This window comes from Ambystoma mexicanum, chromosome 5q (genome assembly GCF_040938575.1).
Source record: "Ambystoma mexicanum isolate Mex_15411 chromosome 5q, UKY_AmexF1_1, whole genome shotgun sequence".
Taxonomy (NCBI): Eukaryota; Metazoa; Chordata; class Amphibia; order Caudata; family Ambystomatidae; genus Ambystoma; species Ambystoma mexicanum.
The window spans coordinates 1013254919-1013272771 of NC_090933.1; the positions used below are offsets into that span (position 1 = coordinate 1013254919).

Below are 17853 nucleotides of genomic sequence, written 5' to 3' on the forward strand. Positions count from 1 at the left end.
CGGTATGGCAACCCAACAGGCAGCATCATCCGAGATGATGGCTCAGGCCATGGATAGGGTGGCCACTTCCATTGTCCCCCCTGAAAGGCTGATGGAGCGACTAGAGCAGGCAACCGACTCCATCTGCCAGTCACACAGGGAGGACATGTTGGGGTCCAACAGGGACAGGCGGGCGGCACTGGCGACTTTGCAGGAGGCCATCTCCATTGAGTCCCAGGGCCACAGGGAAGCCCTGAGGCAGGAGCTCCTTCACCTCAGGACGACTCTTGTTGTGCTTGAGGCTTCAACACACCAAAGGACAGAACAGCAGCTGGAGTGTCTCACCCATACGCTCTCAGCTGAGATGCAGGCAACGAGGGCGGAGGCCCGGGCATCCCGTGAGTTGTTGCATGGGGACCTCCGCACACTCATCCTCCAGAACCAGACCTACCACACCCGCATGCTTGTAGCCATGGAGGAGCAGACTAGGGCCTTGCGTGGGCTGCCTCCCATAGTGCAACCACCTCCGGATGCAGCTGCACAGGGTGATAATAGCGACAGCAGTGATACTCCCACAATAGGGTAGCCGTGCGGGCCATGAGCCCATGGAGGTGTTTTTTTTTCCCAGGATCCACGCAGATGGGTTCTGGTGTGCATCCTGTCCTCGGACCTCCTGGGTGGCCTCCCCAACCCCCCCGGGCCCTTCAATGGCCATTTTTTATTTTTTTTTATTTTTATTTTTATTTATTTTATTCCCTATTTTTTTGGGATGATTTGTTGGCTTCCGTGGTTCCTGTGGGCATACGCTGCATTGTGGCTGGGCACATGCAGGCTTGTAATGTATTTGGTTCAGATGCTTGGGTTTGAGTCACACACACCCCTCCTGCTTCCCGTTGCCATGGGCTTGTAAAGGTTGTGCCCAAGTGACAGTGAATTACACAGTGACGTTGGACTCCCATGAGCTGTGTGGGCAGTCTGTAGTCAATACTGTGTATACATTCCTAGTGCATATTGCTGTTGTGTTTTACACTGCATGTTGCATTGATGTGTAACTCATCTTCTGTGTCTACCTCCCAATTTGCAGGTCCCTTCCTCATGTCTACACAAGGACCTCTAGTCTGGAGATGTGGTCCATGTTGGCAGCAGTGCACCTACAACCCTACATGGCGCCAACACGGCACAGTTGGTAGTGGTGGGAGTGCAGGCATTTCCAGGTGGTGAGACTACTAATATTTAACATTAGTGATGTCATGTTAATGGTAGTAAGTGCTCAAGTTTGTTGTTGGTCCGGCATTACTGTGAGCATTTCAGGTGTTGCAAGTATCTAATAGGGACACTGTACATTGTGACACTAGTGTCATGTTGTGTGGATTACTTTGTTTACCTGCAAATAGCATGACATGGCACGGTGTGTGGTGTGGCGGTGCTGGGGTTGGGTTGGCTGACATGGCACTGTCCTCTTGTTGCATTTTGCAAGTGGGCATTCATTTTAGCTGCTTGAATGTGCAACTTCACAAAACTGCATTGGTGGTGTCTGTGTGGGTAGGGATGCAAACATTGTGACACTTCCAGGTGAACAATCTCAGGCTGATATGGTTTTCACGGTTCTTTCTCCAGACATTCAGGGTCAGTGTCAGGTTAAGTCATCATTGATTGTCAGATGGAATGTGGCAGGGCAGTGTGCACTCCACAGGGGTGTGATTTCTATGTGAAGTAATTAGCCACTAGCTGTGTACGGGCTGCCTCCCCCCGTGCCCTTTCCCCTCCCATGCGCAGCGGCTGTGCATGTGGTTGGGGATGGGGGGCACCACCATGTCCACGGTCAGGCCCCGGCGTGTTGCAACGTTGTGCAGGACACATGCTGCCACTATGATCCTGCACACTACTGGGGGAGCGTACAACAGCTGCCCGCCAGAACGGTCATGGGAGCAAAAGCGTGACTTCAGCACTCCGAATGTGCGCTCCACTATGCCCCAGGTTGTAATGTGGCCTGCGTTATATCTTACCTGGGGTGGCGTGGTGGGGTTCCGAATTGGCGTCATCATGTGGGGGCTGAGAGGGTAGGCACTGTCCCCTGTGGAGGTGGTGATTGGTATCATTGGTGGGGTTGTGACCTTGCTCAGTATCTGACATGCATGCATGTGCAGTGGCATTCATACTCACCAAGCAGCCATGTATCGCCATGCCGGCCAGCTTCTAGGTCCCGGCTTAGGGTGGACATTCGGTAAATGAAGCTGTCGTGGGTGGACCCGGGATAGTTGGCATATACTGAGGTGATGATTCCCTTGGCATTACATACTACCTGCACGTTGATGGAATGCCAGTGCTTGCGGTTCCTATAGATGTGCTCAGATGCCCTGGGGGGACGTAGAGCCACATGGGTGCAGTCGATGGCACCTAGCACTTTGGGGAATCGTGCCACAGTGTAGAAATCCAGGGCGGCAGCATGCCTTTCTGCAGGGGTTCTGGGCAGGTATATGTGCCTGCGGACTGATGGGCGTGCAGTGATGATGTTCAAGACCTGGTGTGGGCAGCGTGACTGGGTGGCCTGTGATACACCACCCACAATGGCACTTTTCCGCTGAAATGATCCAGTGGCTAAGAAGTGCAGTACATTGAGGACCTTCTCCAGGGGGCTGAGTGCTTGGGAGCACAGGGTGGGTGATGTGAGGTCATCCTCCCACTCACTCACCAGGTCCAGTATGATGTGTGGTGGAAACCTGTACCTCCCATGCACCTGGTCATCAGGCATCCCGAAAAGGCTGGTTCTGGGTGTGAATATTCTGGCCCTGACTATCCTCCTCCTCCTCCTCCTTTGGTAGGCCACGCCCACTGCTGCTGGGAACGGTATGTTCATCCTGGGTCTGAGCTTGTTATTTTTTTAGGGCGCAAATTAATGCGTTGCGCGTGTTGTAGGCGAGCGTGTGACCCGCGCACCCCTGAAATCCAGTACCCAGTCCAATAGCGTGTGGAAATTCGCACGCACACCGGGATACAGGTGCGCTGACGTACTTGCGTGTGTAAGTGTCCGCGCACACCTGATATACACGTACATAGGCCAATCCCGTGTACGGGCACTTTTGTCCAATTACACGCGATGACACCCTGACGTGCTGTCCAATTACACGCAATGAGACTCTGCCGTGCTGTCCAATTACACGCGATGACACTCTGACGTGCAGTCTTTCCACGTGTGCTCTGTCATCACGTGCTGTGTGGGAAACACCCGTGCGGGTCACGTCACAGACGCGCTTACGCGCTGAGGGCCTTTGGTCCAATAGATTCGCGTATGCGTGCTGACGCACTTACGCGCTAAGGGCCTTTCCTCGGTTTTCACGCTGACGTGCAGGATTTTCACGTGCCAAATCACTCCGTACCAAGCTGGCCACGCGTAAGCACACGGAAGACCACGCTCCTGCCCAGAAGGCCGGACTACTGCCCCCCAGAGCCCCGAGCACGCTCCCACCTGCCATCTGCTGCTGCCTGACTGCCTGCTGCCCATGTGCACTGCCATTTGCTGCCTGCACATCAGCCAGGGGTGCTGTTTGTGTGACCACCCTTGCTGGAACCGAAGACTCCCGACTGGAATTCCATCGCTCCACAGCCCAGCCCCAGGACCCAGTTGCCCACCCACTCCTGCCTCTGGGGTTGTCATGTCGGGGCAAACACCATCTGTGACCACTGACAACCCCCGGCCAGAGAGGCAGAGGGGCACCAGCTTCAGTGCCACTGAAGTTGGTGTCCTGGTGGAGCAAGTCCTGGGGCAGTATGATGCCCTCTTCGGAAGTTCCCGCGGCGACAAGGAAGGACGGACTCGGATCTGGACTGACATCGTGACTGCCATCAACGCGGAGGGGGTGGAAGTCCGGGACTTACAACATGTCAGGAAGCGCTGGGAGGACTTCAGGTCCAGGACCCTGAACAAGGCCCGGCGCCTCTTGAAGGCAGCGGATGCCAAGGGGCGCCGGGGCCACTTGTCGGAAGAACAGATGGGGGTCCTGGAACGCATATCCCCAGGGCTCCACGTCCAGGTCCTAGAGAAGCAGACCCGTCTGGAGTCGAGCGGTGAGTGTACATGCATCCTGATTGTGAGCAGTGTGTGTGGTGATTATTCGGCATTGTGCCGGTTGCACATCTGTTTGTATGGGGTCGAGTATGGGTGGGGGTGTACAGGGCCGTGGGTCTGACACATGCGAGGGCTGTAATGTGTGAGACATGGATGGTGCTTGTGTGTGTGGGCTTGCATGGCAAAAGCAGTTGTGCGTGCACACATGTTTGGATGAATGTGTATGTAAGTAGACATGTCCGTGATGTCAGGCATGTATGTTGTTTTCGGCTGCATGTATGAGCACTGTGTACATGTGCATGTGTGTGTATTTGTCAAGTGTGCAACAGTGATGCAACATGGAAGCATGTGACAGCGGTATGTGGAAGCCTGATTGGCAGATGTGACATGGATGCCCGTCTGAACAGTGCAACACTTGGCAGAGGTGTAGACATGCATGCAAGTGTGGTGCTGTGTGTACATGTGTGGTGCACTTCCTGTGTTGCATGTGATGTCTGGCTCCCCTTTGGCTGCTGATGCTGTTGTATGTGTAGGGATGGTGGTGGCAGTTGCGATATGGCTGTGGTATGGCTCATGTGTGTGAGTTGCAATGACATGTGTGTTGGGGATTGTGATGACATGTCTGAGGTTTGCCAATGCCACTCATGTGCAACTGTCATGCGTGTATGTGTCCATTGTACAGTGCCCTGATGCCTGTGTTTTGTTTCTCCCTGTCTGTAGCGTCAACTGATGAAGAGGGCGGAGAAGGTGCTGTGGAGCACAGTGCCGGGGATCCGACCGCCAGCCGGAGACGCAAGGCCCGGCTCCCCTCCCGTGTTGTCATCTCGTCGGGGAGTGAGGAGTCTGGTGCCGCGTCCCAGGCCGCAGCTGCCGGGAGGAGGTCCAAGAGGCAGAGGTTGCAGTTGGCCTCCTCGGCAGCAGAAGGGGCAGCTGGGACCCCACAGGGCCCAACAGGGGAAGATGGCACGGAGTCATCCAGGTTGGTGGGGGGTTTGGTGGAGGAGGTGGCCGTGCAAGCACCAGAGACGGGGTCTGGAGGTGGGGATCCCACTGGTGCTAGTGGTGCAGTGCAGGACCAGGGACAGGAGGCAGCACAGGCGGCCGCGGAGGTGCCTGTGTGCAATCCTGTCCCCGATCCTGTCCCTGCATCATCTTGCACCAGCAGGGATGCCTACGTCCAGACCCGTTTTCAGGCAGGGGATGAGCTGACGTCAACTGGCCTTCCTCTGCCTGCGGACGTGGCCATCCAGGTCCGGGTTGAGCCTGTCCTGGCTGGTGTGGCGTTGCATCAACGGGCCATGCGAGGTGACCTGCAGTCTTTTCATGGAGAGACTGCACGTCATCTCGAATGGCTCGTTGACCACGTCAGCCTGCTGGGACAGGTCACCTAGGCCGGATTCCTCCATCTGATGGGGCTTGCTCCGAACCCCTCCTCAACTGGACCCCCTACGCGCCAGTCGTCCTCTGTGCCATCTTCCCACCCATCAGTCACCTGGGTGCCCTGTGGAGCTGCCTCTGACGGTGCGGCCAGGCTGGTGGAGGAGGCATCCCTGCCACAGTCGGGAGTCGGAGGTCCAGCAGGGGTGGCCACATCAACAACTGCACCCCAGCCGGCGGAGAATGTGCAGGCAGCAGGAGGCAGTGCACTGGCAGAGGCAGAGCAGCAGCAGCAGCAACATGGTGGGAGACATGAAGGCTCGGGGCTTTCGACATCGGAGGGGCAGGCATCGGCCGGAGGGCAGGGGGACCTAGGACAGAGAGTGTCTTCCGTGTGGCAGCGGTTGGGCCACGCCTTAGGTGCGGAGCGGCGGCGGGCGGAAGAGGCGCGGCTCACAATGGTCAGGGCGGAGAACTCCATGCGGAGGGCCCTGAGGCGGGCCGAGTGCCTCGAGGCAATCCGCAGGGGGTTTGAGGAGGACACGGCGTCGTCCCTGCGGACCCTCGGGGCCATGGAACTGGACCGCCTCCGGGACATCGAACAGGTGTTCGATGATGCCCTGGCCCGGGACACCACGGAGTGAGCCGCTGGACTTGCCCGCCGCCTTTGTATATAGTTCTTTAGTTTTAGGTTTCCTTTCTTTCTTATTATGATTTGGAGTCGACGGACACTGCTCCACTTTTTGTATATAGTTGATTTTTAGGTAGGTTTTTTAGTAGGTTTCCTTTGTTCAGTTGGGCTCATGGACCCTTGGTAGTTTTTTACATAGTTCTTTATTGCATTGAGATTTTTTAACTTTTGACTTTGGGCAAATATTTTTTGGATTCTGATTTGCAGTTTTGTGTTTTTATACGGACATGCAGCTTTTTTTTTCTCATTCACATTGTAGTTTGTTTTCTTTCTTTAGCTTTCTTTATTTTTTTCAATACAATTTTGTTTCCATACTTCACTGTGTGGTATCATCTCACTGGTTTCATGCATGTCATGTTGTGTGTTTTCCCATTCAATTGCAACCATTGTGTGTGACGGACATGGGTTCATTAGCTTAATGATCATTGGGGGTGTAACATGTGATTTCCATTTCCATGTGGGTGAATGGGTTACTTGGTAGGGCTTTTTGGCTGTGGAGGCTGTCCATTACGCACATGATTGGGGATTGTGAGGACCTGGTGGGGGCTGCCCATGGTGGCTGGGGGGTGGGGGTGGTGGTAGACATGAGTGGGGGCCTGGTGGAGGCTGCCCCTGCACTGCTGGGGGGTGGGGGTGGTGGGAGACATGAGTGGGGGCCTGGTGGAGGCTGCCCCTGGTGGCTGGGGGGTGGGGGTGGTGTGAGACATGAGTGGGGGCCTGGTGGAGGCTGCCCATGGTGGCAGGGGGATGGGGGTGGTGGGAGACATGAGTGGGGGCCTGGTGGAGGGTGACCCTGGATGCTGGGGGGTGGGGGTGATGGTAGACATGAGTGGGGGCCTGGTGGAGGCTGCCCCTACACTGCTGGGGGGTGGGGGTGGTGGGAGAAATGGGTGGGGGCCTGGTGGAGGGTGCCCATGGTGGCTGGGGGGTGGGGGTGGTGGTAGACATGAGTGGGGGCCTGGTGGAGGGTGCCCCTGCACTGCTGGGGGGTGGGGGTGGTGGTAGACATGAGTGGGGGCCTGGTGGAGGCTGCCCCTGCACTGCTGGGGGGTGGGGGTGGTGGGAGACATGAGTGGGGGCCTGGTGGAGGCTGCCCCTGGTGGCTAGGGGGTGGGGGTGGTGGGAGACATGAGTGGGGGCCTGGTGGAGGGTGCCCCTGGTGGCTGGGGGGTGGGGGTGGTGGGAGACATGGGTGGGGGCCTGGTGGAGGGTGCCCCTGGTGGCTGGGGGTGGTGGGAGACATGGGTGGGGGCCTGGTGGAGGGTGCCCCTGGTGGCTGGGGGTGGTGGGAGACATGGGTGGGGGCCTGGTGGAGGGTGCCCCTGGTGGCTGGGGGGTGGGGGTGGTGGGAGACATGAGTGGGGGCCTGGTGGAGGGTGCCCCTGGTGGCTGGGGGGTGGGGTGGTGGGAGACATGGGTGGGGGCCTGGTGGTGGGTGCCCCTGGTGGCTGGGGGGTGGGGGTGGTGGGAGACATGGGTGGGGGCCTGGTGGAGGGTGCCCATGGTGGCTGGGGGGTGGTGGGAGACATGGGTGGGGGCCTGGTGGAGGGTGCCCCTGGTGGCGGGGGGGTGGGGGTGATAGGGGACATGAGTTGGGGCCTGGTGGAGGCTGCCCCTGCACTGCTGGGGGGTGGGGGTGGTGGGAGACATGGGTGGGGGCCTGGTGGAAGGTGCCCCTGGTGGCTGGGGGGTGGGGGTGGTGGGAGACATGAGTGGGGGCCTGGTGGAGGGTGCCCCTGCACTGCTGGGGGGTGGGGGTGGTGGTAGACATGAGTGGGGGCCTGGTGGAGGGTGCCCCTGGTGGCGGGGGTGGGGGTGATAGGGGACATGAGTGGGGGCCAGGTGGAGGCTGCCCCTGCACTGCTGGGGGGTGGGGGTGGTGTGAGACATGGGTGGGGGCCTGGTGGAGGGTGCCCCTGGTGGCTGGGGGGTGGGGGTGGTGGGAGACATGAGTGGGGGCCTGGTGGAGGGTGCCCCTGCACTGCTGGGGGGTGGGGGTGGTGGTAGACATGAGTGGGGGCCTGGTGGAGGCTGCCCCTGGTGGCTAGGGGGTGGGGGTGGTGGGAGACATGGGTGGGGGCCTGGTGGAGGGTGCCCCTGGTGGCTGGGGGGTGGGGGTGGTGGGAGACATGGGTGGGGGCCTGGTGGAGGGTGCCCATGGTGGCTGGGGGGTGGTGGGAGACATGGGTGGGGGCCTGGTGGAGGGTGCCCCTGGTGGCGGGGGGGTGGGGGTGATAGGGGACATGAGTGGGGGCCTGGTGGAGGGTGACCCTGGATGCTGGGGGGTGGGGGTGGTGGGAGACATGAGTGGGGGCCTGGTGGAAGGTGACCCTGGATGCTGGGGGGTGGGGGTGGTGGGAGACATGAGTGGGGGCCTGGTGGAGGCTGCCCATGGTGGCAGGGGGGTGGGGGTGGTGGGAGACATGCATTGTTGATCAGTAGTGCAAGGTGACATGTGGGTTGGCTGGGGGGCATGCCCATGGTGGATGGGCTGCCTGCGGGACATGAGCATGGGTGCAGGGTAGTCCCCCGTGGTGTGGGCTGCCTGCAGGGTCCGTGGAGGTTGTGGAGCGTACACCTGGGAGGGCCCACACGGCCAATTCACGTGTGGTACTCCCCAGAACCCCTGAAATACACGTACCATGATGAAATCGCGTGTGGAACTTCCCGCGCACCCCTGAAATACACGTACCCTGCTGAAATCGCGTGTGGAAATTCCTGCGCACCCCTGAAATACACGTACCCTGATGAAATCGCGTGTGGAACTTCCCGTGCACCCCTGAAATACACGTACCCTGATGAAATCGCCTGTGGAACTTCCCGCGCACCCCTGAAATACACGTACCCTGCTGAAATCGCGTGTGGAAATTCCCGCGCACCCCTGAAATACACGTACCCTGCTCGCACTGGCCCAATCGCGTGTGGAACTTCCCGCGCACCCCTGAAATACACGTACCCTGATGAAATCGCGTGTGGAACTTCCCGCGCACCCCTGAAATACACGTACCCTGCTGAAATCGCGTGTGGAAATTCCCGCGCACCCCTGAAATACACGTACCCTGCTCGCACTGGCCCAATCGCGTGTGGAACTTCCCGCGCACCCCTGAAATACACGTACCCTGATGAAATCGCGTGTGGAACTTCCCGCGCACCCCTGAAATACACGTACCCTGATGAAATCGCGTGTGGAACTTCCCGCGCACCCCTGAAATACACGTACCCTGCTGAAATCGCGTGTGGAAATTCCCGCGCACCCCTGAAATACACGTACCCTGCTCGCACTGGGCCAATCGCGTGTGGAACTTCCCGCGCACCCCTGAAATACACGTACCCTGATGAAATTGCGTGTGGAACTTCCCGCGCACCCCTGAAATACACATACCCTGCTGAAATTGCGTGTGGAAATTCCCGCGCACCCCTGAAATACACGTACCCTGCTCGCACTGGGCCAATCGCGTGTGGAACTTCCCGCGCACCCCTGAAATACACGTACCCTGATGAAATCGCGTGTGGAACTTCCCGCGCACCCCTGAAATACACGTACCCTGATGAAATCGCGTGTGGAAATTCCCGCGCACCCCTGAAATACACGTACCCTGCTCGCACTGGCCCAATCGCGTGTGGAACTTCCCACGCACCCCTGAAATACACGTACCCTGATGAAATTGCATGTGGAACTTCCCGCGCACCCCTGAAATACACGTATCCTGATGAAATCGTGTATGGAACTTCCCGCGCACCCCTGAAATACACATACCCTGCTGAAATTGCGTGTGGAAATTCCCGCGCACCCCTGAAATACACGTACCCTGCTCGCACTGGGCCAATCGCGTGTGGAACTTCCCGCGCACCCCTGAAATACACGTACCCTGATGAAATCGCGTGTGGAACTTCCCGCGCACCCCTGAAATACACGTACCCTGCTGAAATCGCGTGTGGAAATTCCCGCGCATCCCTGAAATACACGTACCCTGCTCGCACTGGCCCAATCGCGTGTGGAACTTCCCACGCACCCCTGAAATACACGTACCCTGATGAAATTGCATGTGGAACTTCCCGCGCACCCCTGAAATACACGTATCCTGATGAAATCGCGTGTGGAACTTCCCGCGCACCCCTGAAATACATGTACCCTGCTGAAATTGCGTGTGGAAATTCCCGCGCACCCCTGAAATACACGTACCCTGCTCGCACTGGGCCAATCGCGTGTGGAACTTCCCGCGCACCCCTGAAATACACGTACCCTGATGAAATCGCGTCTGGAACTTCCCGCGCACCCCTGAAATACACGTACCCTGCTGAAATCGCGTGTGGAAATTCCCGCACACCCCTGAAATACACATACCCTGCGCGCACTGGGCCAATCGCGTGTGGAACTTCCCGCGCACCCCTGAAATACACGTACCCTGCTGAAATCGCGTGTGGGACTTCCCGCGCACCCCGGAAATACACATACCCTGCTGAAATCGCGTGTGGAACTTCCCGCGCACCCCTGAAATACACGTACCCTGCTGAAATCGCGTGTGGAAATTCCCGCGCACCCCTGAAATACACATACCCTGCTCGCACTGGGCCAATCGCATGTGGAACTTCCCGCGCACCCCTGAAATACACGTACCCTGCTGAAATCGCGTGTGGAACTTCCCGCGCACCCCTGAAATCCACGTAGCCGGCCAAATCGCGTGTGAGACTTCCCGCGCACCCCGGTATACACACACACGTATTTTTTGTCAGCGGGTGTCCGTGTTTGTGGGTACCCCTTTGCACGTCATTTGTCCTGGAGGGCCACAGTATAGGACATTCATCATGGCAGTATATAGGTGCTATTTGTTGGCGCACCTTTTGGCGCACATTTCTTACAGCCGCAGAGACGCTACCGCCTGCTTTCTTGTGGCAGTCGTGTTTGCGCCTGTGCGCTGGTTTGAGCGTGCGCTTTTTTGCCCTATTCTATTCCATGAATACGTGTTGTAGGCGAGCATGTGGGCGTTCCGCGCACTTGTGCCCTGTACTTCCCCCGTGACGCCCACGTTTTGGCAAGTTGTTCCCCATTCCGAGTGTTACGCCCGTGTTCCTCCTACTTTTGTTGCGTGCGCCGCGCTATGTGCGAATTTCGCTGTGGCCTGTGCAATTTTCGCTGTGACCTGGCGCACGCTGTTAGATGGCCTGTGCGCCAACGTGCGCCGCGCACTTTTTTATCGCACATCCGCTGGTTTTCTCGCACACGGACTTCCATGAATCGACGTACGCTGCTTTTCGTGCGATTTTCGCACTTGCACTGCGATTTTCGCTATTCCACTGCGATTCGCAGTTTTTGCCCAATTGCGCCGCGCTAATTATTCCATGAATCGGCCTGTCAGTGTCTTTGAGAGATCTAGAGGCAAATGCAACAATATGCTTGCCAGTCTTCTCCCTTTGCATGGAAAATTCCCCCAGTACAGTACCACTGACATCAGTCATTACGAGTGTTTCTTTGGAAGTATCAAAAGGCACAAGTACTGGGGCATTGCAAATTGCCTGTTTAATATCTTGGAAGTTACTTCTCCCATTCATCCGTCCAAACAAATGTTGCTCCTTTCTTGCAGAGGGACCTGATGTTTACACATTTATCAGAAAATAATCTTTACACACTTAGAATAATGTTCTACACCTCCTAGAAATTACATCACCTTTATCTTTGGATGGCATCACTTGAACAATGGCCTTGGCTAAAACTAACCTGTTTGATATCCCTTCAGACGACAAACAGTGTCCCAAATAATTTATTTCAGATGCTCCAAAGCAACATTTGGACTTTTGTAAGGTTAGTGCCACTTCATTTAGCCTGTCTAAAACCTTTGTTAGTTTGAAATCATGGTCATGAACAGAACATCCCATGATGAGAATGTCATCTTGGTAATAGAATACACCATCAATGTCAACAAGAACATCCCACATCACCCTTTGAAAGAAGGCAGCAACAGATATGAGACCAAATGGCATTCTTTTAAATCTGAATGTGCTTTCAGGCCTGATAAAAGTGGTAAGATTGCTGAACTCGGGATATAGCTTGATTTGGTGATAAGCCGAGACTAAGGGCCTCATTACACTGATGGCGGAGAACCATGGCGCTATTAGCGCCATGGTTCATGCCGGTAAAATACCGGCACCGCCTTGGCGAAAAGGGGAATTACCGCCCCATTCCAAGGTTGGCGGGGCGGTAATTCCCCCTTCCACCATTGCCCTTCCCCATTCCCATTTTTGCCCCATAGGGCTCAATGGGAATTGCGGTACCGTAATTAGCTCCTTGGGTCCCTTTGCGGGTTGGTTTTTAATGCCTGCAAAAAGCAGGCGTTAAATCCCCCAACCCGCAAAGGGACCTCGTAGTAAGGCGGTAAGGATTTACCGGTACCGGTATTTTACCGGTACCGGTAAATCCTTACCGCCATCCGTGTAATGAGGCCCTAAGTCAAGTATGAAGAATATTTTAGCACCTGATGTGAGACTGGCCAATTCCTCTGTGTTGGGTAAGGGGAACCGATCAATAACCACACACCTGTTTAGGGCTCTAAGGTCACACACAAGCAAGCACTGCCATTAGGTTTTCTAACCACTGCCACTGGAGAGCACCATTCAGCAGCTTCAACAGCCTCAAAGATATCTTCTCTAATCAGACTCTTGATTTTTTGGGATACCTCGTCCCTCAATGGGACACATCTTAGTTTGGCAGCTACAGGAATGGTGTCTTTTCTTGTCTGATTTTGTGACACCTCCCTCTTAAGCAGCCAAGTTTACCTTGGAAAGCATCAATAGCATTGCTCTCAGGGAAAGAGGTAATGGTGGCAACATTGGCTGGAATTCTGGGGTTGATTGTCAAACCCATTTCTCTCTGTTGATACCAGCCCAGAAGGAATACCCATTTGTGAGAAACGTAAACTCTGGCTTTAGTGATATTAATCTTGCACTCTAGGGTGGAGAGAACACATCCGATCATTGAGATTTTGGAACCACCATAATCACCGGCATTGATAGGTGAGGGCCTTAACGTGATTTTGGAGAATTTTCATTGCCAAGTGTCCCTGTTAATAATAGTATAGTCAGAACTAGAGTCAATAAGCATTTTAATTCATATCCAACCAATAAGTACTACAGAGTGTCATTTCTCAGCCATACTCCAAGAGGACCCTCCTCACACACAGACCAAGATACTCCAGAGGCATCATTGCCATCTCTTCTGGACACTCATAATCAGGGTCATCATGAATCGTTTTGACCACTTTTTGTGATGTGATCTGCCAACATTTGGTAAAATGTCCCTTTCTCACACCATTTTTACACTGTGCTTTATGACGAGGACATGAAGAATTGTTGTCCAGATGGGATGAACTCTCACATCTAAAATATCTTCTGGAAGCTGAGGAAGAGGTGGCTCTACCACCAGACCTCTTTTGATCTGTTTTTACCAACCCTTCATATCTTCTACCATTTTGTTTGGACAACATACATACATTGTTCTTTTTTGTTGATTTCCAGGGATTTTGTACAGTAGCATAATTGACATTGACACTTTCCTTACTCTCTTTTGAATCCAACGCTTTTACACATGCCAACATGTGTTCCACCCTTTTGGTAATTTCTAAAACATCTTCAAGATTGGGGTCACACCTTGCCCAGATCTCCTCTCTAATTTCAGTCTCCCTAACCTTTAACATAAACTGTTCCCAAAAGTGCACAACACAAGAGGGGCCAAAGTTAACCTTGTTCACACAATGCACTAATAAAACATTCAATTGATTTGTTTCCATGTTCCCTGGTACTGAAAGGATAATGTTGTAGTATGATGATAAGTTTCCGCTCGTAATGTTTGTCTAATTTGTTCAAATTGATGTCATAAGGAGATGCAGGGTCCATCCCTACACTAGAGGCATGAGAGGACGGCAAGAAATCGGGGAGACTCTTCAATATATGTATGCTCTCATATCCCAAGCAGTGCATCTAGAGAGCTCTGCGCCTCTGCATACTGAAGTTTGTCCCATCAATGGCTGTGAAATAATCAATGAAATCCTCTCTCCAGTGTCCCACGGGACAACAGGGTTAGCAGGCATTTGAAGGAAATGAGAAGGTACATTGGACATGTTTAAAATGTGAGGAAAAGTGTGTTCTAGCAGCAATGTGTCATCAAAAGAAATGTAGCACAGCAATGCAGGGAAAACCTACAATAAATATAAGTTGTTACAAACAAGAGCAGGGTAGCTGAGAAGGAATGCTATCAAAACTAATGTACAACAGAAATGCGGTGAAAACCTATGACAAAGTATCAGAGAACACAGAAGCATAATAGCACAGTATGAAATAAGCATCACATATGAGGCAACATAAGTAATAAAATATTACAAGAGTCACAAAGTGTGTTTGCAGGCACTAGAATAAAAATAAGCAACCAAAGAAACAAGCAGCCGTTCAGAAAACGCTCAGACATGAGGAAAGTCTGCAGCATTCGGTGCAGGAAATGGTCCAGGAGCCATGCTCGCTATTTGGCGGCCACGTTTGAAGGTAAGGGCAAGGTAGCAGGCGGAGACTGCTGGGACCTGACGGGCAGCATAGAGCACTGAAGAGATCATGCCATGAAGACAAAATGAAGCTTGCTGCAAACATGCACGGATTAAAGATACAGCTGCTTTCCCAGGGTAGAGGAATGCATAGAAGTGATGGAGGGCTATGCGGATGGCATAGCTGGCAGGGAAGCAGTGTACTGTGAATACGCAGTAAGGAAGCAAGGCAGAAGGTGCAGTAACTGGCAAGGATCCACGGAGAGACTATGCCCCGAGTGGTTGTCAAGGCAGCAAGCAGCAGGCCGTAGAAGAGATGTTGGGGGTACATGGAAATTGCGTAAGTACCCAGAGCACATCAAAGGTTGATGCGGGGTGCTGCAGCGTCGCATCAGATGTCAAGACGTCGCCCAGTGAGGAAGAGAAATTGCTGTAGCACAGCAATGTGTGAACTGTACGGTGGGGCCCTCAGGGTACCAGGCGCCCTCCAAGGGCACTGGAGAGCAGGCAACCAGTAACGGCTATGCGAAAACGGGCACAAAGGCAGAGACCTCTTCAGGAAGAAGACCAAGAGACAAAGCAGGTGAGATCAGGTGGGTTTATGTGCCTTGTTGCCATTCCGAGTGAAAAGGACTCCAGGCAAGTTTTATAAGTATATTTATTTACAATATGAAGGCTCTCCTGTATACAAGATTAATCTCTCCTGAACAGAAACACACATATATGTATCATTTACCAAGTATATTTTATACAAATCTGTAATTATTGATATTGTATTGAAAATATATACAATGTCAGTTAGGTTTGCATCATGGCAATGCCAACTGTAATAAGCACACATGTTTTGTGTGAACTGTAATAAACAAACATATTTTGTGTCAACTCTAGTAAACCAACATGTTGTTAGGCAGTTTAAACAGTATTCAGAAACATTCTATGTAAGTTGGTAAATGAGTGTGATGCATACGTATAAATACATAACAGGTTTCCATCAAAGCATCAACACAACAAGCACAACTGGTAGCACTCTACAGTTCTGAACTGTGGGAATCCATGAACAGTAAGGCCCCATCCACAAAAGATAATGGGTTCTTAAAGAAGATACTAGGTCTGCCTTGTAGTAAACTTAGGATATCCTGACACATGGAAGTTAACATGCAGTGATTTAGTCCCTACCAACATTGAAACCCCTAGTTTACTACGCAAGAGTGTGGCACCCGCGAATTTAGGGACATACAGGGAAACCCTAAAGGACATGACAACACAGGAGGGGGTTGTATACATTTTAGGAAGTTCGTGCTTTAACGAATCTCTGTATAAGATTTGTCGTGGTGACCTCAAGACAAGCCCAGATGTAATGAATATCACTTTAAAGTGTTCCAAAAAAAGAACCGGTCACCTGTACAGAGATGAAATGCTGTGTGTAAAATGTATGGCTCAACTATCCTTACTATGTACTGGAATGTGAAATCTGTACCACGTTCTGTATGGTTCCTGGACATACAGAGACCGAAACTCCTCCCACTTGCTGAATGCCTGAATACGTGGGGTGGTAATGTTTCAGACACATGCTGCGTGCATTGTATGCTAATGTGTGCAATATAGGATTCTTAGGGAATGATATAAAACCTGGATGTCTGGTTCATGGCGTTAGAAACTCTGTGCAAGCCATTGCACTTTGTTTCATATCCGATGAGGAAGTTTAAGTTTGCTCCATGGCTAAGTATTTGCATAGAACCCGCTTAAAGAGACATGATTTCCTGAATGCAACTACTTGATTCTAAATTGTGTTTTTATGTTAATGTTACCTCAATTAGTAATCTCACTTTGTTGAACTAGATTTCATGATGAATTGTGTATATTGTAACGAGTTGAATACCATTGTGTACTTAAACATCTTATTATGACCGGGAGGAATATTGAATTATTTTAATATGGTCTTAGCACGTGAACATATGACCGCTGTGCACTTTGAGATATAGTTTGGATTAATTGGATGAGTTTATTCAGTTGTAATTGTTTTAATCAACATGTATATGTGATCTATTGTTCATTTTGTTGGGATATGTGAATTTGTTTTTATTTGATGGACATTAGTCTGAAATTAACAGGAAGTACAATAGAGCATTTATTGTTTCCTTGTTAATTGATAAGACACCCTTTGTAAAACACCAATACTGTTGGTGCCACTAGTGGGGAATGGGGATAATCTAATTTTTAAAAACGTGTAACTTTCAATTTAGGTTAGTCCAGTGGAATGGATTAGACATATACAAAAAGAACGGTACACATGAGGACCCACAATGCATAAACATGATGGTTGTAGCATTCCAACGAGGTGGATAAGTGCAAAAGGAAGGGTACATGTAGGGACCCACGAGGCAACTACATAGCAGAACCATGAAGTGCACCGAAACGTGACCCAGAGAGCAGTTGTCTTAAAACTGTGGGGCTGGCTTGGTACACACTATTTTGAATACCACAGCCATAGAGCATAACATGACCGTGGTCAGATAAGGACGTCCACGTGGACAGGGTGCAAAGATTTCAATTGTGCAAGTGGAAGTGCAGTAGAGCCTGAAGAAGGGAAACATGAGTATGCAGTAGAAGTACATGATACCCTTCAATTTGACAGGATTGCACAGAGTGGGAAACTGACCAATGACAGGAGGGAGACATTGATAAGGCAATATCAAAGAAAGCAGGAACGTTCACATTCCCCAGAAGTGAAGCATGGACCAAGGAGCATCCTCCTACTCCAGGAGCCTGAAAGATAAAAAGCTGGGTAGAATGCCGTTACAAGCATACAAAGTGGGGTTGAGACCTAGGAGACATCTTGACCTATGGGTCAGAAATCCTTCAATAGAAAATTCCTAAGCCTTTTCCTGAAGAATAGGTGGATTATTCCTCTTTGAATGAAGGATGCAAAGTTTTCTATAGACATGCCACAACAGCATCAAGAATCCGGCATCCAAATGTTTTTCAACGCAGGCTGCTAGACAATGTGAAACCTGGAAGAAATGTATTGTAAGGGCCTGATAACACAGTATTTGATGACGTTACAATGTAGGTAACAAGGCCTCAACCCCAGTTGGCTCGATTGATGATACAGAGAGCTTTGTAGGAGATACAGTCAGCACCTTTGAGCAAATATAAGAATAAAAAGGGAGTGTGCTTTAGTCTTGTTTGCAAGTTAGTCCACCAGCGTTGTCCTT

At 52.3% G+C, this 17853-nt stretch overlaps 1 protein-coding gene across 5 annotated transcripts in view; it reads right to left on the minus strand.

The window, feature by feature from the left end:
* The window catches only part of CSMD3 (CUB and Sushi multiple domains 3), a 3270409-nt gene that overhangs the window by 2780271 nt on the left and 472285 nt on the right, over positions 1–17853 (minus strand). The gene's annotated exons all lie outside the window — the stretch shown is intronic.